Genomic DNA, 4,811 nt, shown 5'->3' with positions numbered 1-4,811 from the left:
ATTTAGTGGTATCAGAGCTAAGATTTAGCCGATTCTCAGACAAATGTAGCACGTACGAGTCTAGCTATACATGCCATTATATAAATTATAATAGTGTGATATCTCTTGACCACTTTTAAATTTATTTTCATATAGAAATGTCTTCCAACCAAGCTAGAGTCGAGACTAAGGACGTTGAGAGCGCCGCTCAAGCTTCCGTGCAACGAGCTGCACCTAGTGGTAGTAGAAGGCCCGTATTTGAGGGACAAAGTAAGGCAGAAAAAGCAACCTTCTTTGAATTGATGGATGAATGGTTTAGTGAATATATGAGAACAAACCCTTCTGTTCAACAACCTCCCCCACCTGCTTCACAACATGATGAAATGTCACAGGATGCTAAACCTGTTAGAATTGGTAAGGCTCTAGTAGATAAAATCAGAAAACATGGGGCTGATGAATTTAGGGATACGAACGATGACAATCCAGAGAGGGCTGAGTTTTGGATGGAAATTACTATTCGGGTTTTAGATGAGTTATCATGTACACCAGCTGAATGTTTGAAATGTGTGGTATCTTTGTTGAAAGACACAACCTACCATTGGTGGAAAACCATATCTTTTGTGGTACCAAGGGAAAATATTACATGAGACTTTTTCCAAACAGAGTTTAAAAAGAAGTATATTAGTCAGAGATTCCTGGACTAGAAAAAGAAGGAATTTCTAGAGCTTAAATAGGGAAATATGACAGTGTTAGGGTATGAACAAGAATTTGTTAGATTGAGCAAGTATGCTAGTGAATAGGTTCAGATTAAAGCCAAAATGTGCAAACAATTTGAAGAAGGGCTAAACGAAGATATCAAGTTGTTGATTGGAATTCTAGAATTAAGAGAATTCGTGGTATTGGCTGAACGAGCACATAAGGCCGAGGAATTAAGCAAAGAAAAGAGGTAAGCTAAAAGGGAAGCTTGGGTTACGAGCAAAATATTTATGAACAAGATGCAATTATTTGCTTCAAAGAAATCAAAGAATTATCATGAGCGTTTTGCTACATCAAGGGAGTATTCGAGAAAGGAACGAAGTTCTAACGCACCAACTCGAGGTCTTCGTCTCCCTTAACAACCAGTGTTAGGAGTACTGGAAACCCTAAACCACGATGCAATGTTTGTAATAAATTACATTTTGGAGAGTGCTAGATGAGAAGTGGGGCTTCCTTTAAGTGTGGTTCTCTCGAACATTTTCTTAAAGATTGCCCGGAAAGGGTTGAGAAAGACATTGAACAGACCTCGAAGCTGAGTAATCCTGTCTCAAGGGATAGACATCCATGGTATTTTGGAAATGCCGGTGGTGGTCGTAGTGCTGCAAAAGATTCAACAGCTAAATCTGAGGCTCGGGCTTCGGTAAGAACATATGCAATACGTGTAAGGGAATATGCTTCAGCACTAGATGTTATCACTGGTACATTCTTTCTACTTGATACTGACATTATTGCTTTAATTGATCCCGGTTCCATGAATTCATATATATGCACAAAATTTTGTGTCTATTAAAAAATATGATTGTTGAATTCACCAAATTTGTGGTTAAAGTTTTAAACCCCTTGGGTCAGCATGTTATGGTGGATAAAATTTGTAAAAATTTCCCATTGATGATAGAGGGTTACTGTTTTCCAGCTAATTTGATGTTGTTACCCTTTGATGAATTTGATTTAATATTGGGAAAGGATTGGTTAACCCAACATGATGCGGTGGTAAATTGTAAGCATAAATACACTGTATTGAAGTGTTAGAATGGTGAGTTGCTCCGGGTTGAAACTGAGAAACTGGATGGGTTTTCTAATGTGATTTTAGCAATATTAGCAGAGAGATATATTTAAAAGGGGTCTGAGGCTTATCTTGCTATTGTAATGGATACCAAAGTATCAGAGTTGAAAATCCAGTCGGTGCCGGTTGTTTGGGAGTTTCTTGAGGTATTTCCAAAAGAACTACCTGGTTTACCTCCAGCTAAATAGGTGGAATTTTCCATAGACTTTGTGCTAGGGACGACGCCGATATCTATAACACCATATAGAATGGCTCTTGCTGAACTGAAAGAGCAGAAGGTACAATTGCAAGAGTTGATTGATAAAGGATTTTCCTGACCCAGCTTTTCATCATGGGGTGCACTGGTATTGTTTGTAAAGAAGAAAGATAGATCATTGAGATTATACATTGATTACAGATAGTTTAATAAAGTCATAGTAAAGTATAAGTACTCGTTGCCTCGTATAGATGACTTGTTTGATCAATTAAAAGGTGCCACTGTATTTTTAAAAATTGACCTACAATCTGGTTACTATCAGCTACGAGTAAAAGATGCAGATGTGTCGAAAACAAATTTCAGAACCAAATATGGGCTGGTGATGCCATTTGGATTAACAAATGCCCTAGCAGTATTTATGGATTTAATGAACAGAATTTTTAGACCATACCTGGACAGGTTTGTGGTTATTTTTACTGATGATATTTTAGTTTACTTTCAAGATGTGAATGAACATGCTGAGCATTTAAAAATTTTATTGCAAACTCTGCGTGAGAAACAACTACATGTTAAATTCAGTAAATGTGAATTTTGGTTACTGGAAGTTAGTTTCCTTGGACATGTTGCATCTACAAAGGGTATTCGGGTGGATATAAACAAAATTTCACCTATTGTAAGTTGGAAGCCACCGAAGAATGTTTCAGAAGTTAGACATTTTCTAGGACTAGCAAGATATTATCATAGATTTTTTAAAGGTTTTTCAATGATAGCTTCACCGATGATTCGATTGTTGCAAAAAGAAGTGAAATTTGAGTGGACTGATAAGTGCCAACAGAGTTTTGATAGATTGAATGCTTTATTGATGGAAGTGCCTGTATTAGTCCAACCTGAATCGGGTAAGGAATTTATAGTCTACAGGGATGCCTCATTGAATGGTTTGGAATGTGTATTGATGCAAGATGGTAAAGTAGTGGCTTATACGTCTAGGCAGCTAAAATCGCATGAAAGAAATTACCCAGTACATGATCTTGAATTAGCAGCTATTGTTTTTGCATTGAAAATATGGAGGTATTATCTTTTTGGTGAAAAATGTCACATCTTTACGGATCATAAAAGTCTGAAGCATTTAATGACACAAAAAGAATTGAATTTGAGACAACGCAGGTGGTTGGAATTATTGAAAGATTATGATCTCGTTATTGACTACCATCCAGGGAAAGCTAATGTAGTGGCGGATGCCTTGAACCGAAAATATTTATTTACCTTACGGGCATTGAAAACCCAATTGTCTTTATCTGATGATGGTTCAATAATAGATGAGTTAAAAGTTAGACCGATGTTTTTGCAATAGATCTCCGATGCTCAAAAAAATGATAGTAAGTTGCAAGCAAAATGGATACAAAGTGAATCGACTCCTGACTCAGAATTCCAGGCCGAGACCGATGGTTGTTTATTATTCAAAGGCAGAGTACATGTACCAAAAAGTTTCAAACTAGTACAAAAGATTTTGAATGAAGCTCATAATGGTAACATGTCTATCCATCCTGGCAGTAATAAGATGTATAATGGTCTAAAAAAGATGCACTGGTGGTTGGGAATGAAACGAGATATTTTTGAATTTGTATCAAAGTGTTTGATATATTAGCGAGTGAAGGCTGAGCACCAAGTACCTTTGGGATTATTACAGCCAATTACAATATCGAAATGGAAATGGGAAAGAGTTACCATGGACTTTGTGACGGGATTACCATTATCACCGAAAAAGAAAGATGTCGTTTGGGTAATTGACGATCGTTTAACGAAGTTTGCAAACTTTATTCCAGTACGTATGGATTTTTCTTTGGATAGACTGGCTGAATTATATGTTTTTGAAATTGTAAAACTACATGGAGTGTCAATTTCCATTATTTCAGATAGAGATCCTTAGTTTACATCTCGATTTTGAAGCAAGTCGCAAGAAGCTCTGGGCACTCGTTTATACTTTAGTACTTCATTCCATCCTTAAACCGATGGACAATCTAAACATGTGATACAGATTTTAAAAGACATGCTCCGGTGTTGTGTACTTGAATTTGGAGGTAACTGGGAAAAATACTTGCCATTGATTGAATTTGCTTACAATAATAGTTATTAGTCCAATATTAAAATGTCACTGTACGAAGCTCTATATGGTCACAAATGTAGAACTCCATTGTTTTGGACAGAGTTAAGTGAGAAAAAGATACATGGAGTTGACTTGATCTGTGAGACTGAAAAAAAGGTAAAGATAATTAGAGACAATTTGAAAGCGGCCTCAGACCGTCAAAAGTCCTATGCTGATTTAAAGCAGAGAGAGATAGAATTTTAGGTTGGTGATAAAGTATTCTTGAAAGTGTCACCTTGGAAGAAGGTTCTTCGATTCGGCCGTAAAGGAAAACTAATCCACAGTTCATCGGGCCATATGAGATCATTGAAAAAATCGAGCATGTTGCATATCGGTTAGCATTACCACCAGATCTTGATAAAATTCATAATGTGTTTCATGCATCCATGTTGCGACGATATAGATCGGACCCTTCACACGTTATTACTCAAATAAAAGTGGAGATTTAGCTTGACATGACATATAATGAAGAATTGATTAAAATACTGCACATGAGACGAAAGAGCTAAGAAATAAAAAGGTGGCTTTGGTAAAACTTCTATGGAAACGGAATGGATTACAGGAAGCTACCTGGGAGCTTAAGGATACCATGAGGAAGCAATACGCTAACCTCTATTCTGGTAAGAATTTTCGAGGACGAAAATTTCTAAAGGGGAGAGTTGTAACAGCCCATT

The sequence above is a fragment of the Gossypium hirsutum genome, chromosome A04 (genome assembly GCF_007990345.1).
Source record: "Gossypium hirsutum isolate 1008001.06 chromosome A04, Gossypium_hirsutum_v2.1, whole genome shotgun sequence".
NCBI lineage: Eukaryota > Viridiplantae > Streptophyta > Magnoliopsida > Malvales > Malvaceae > Gossypium > Gossypium hirsutum.
This window is presented reverse-complemented; position numbering follows the sequence as displayed.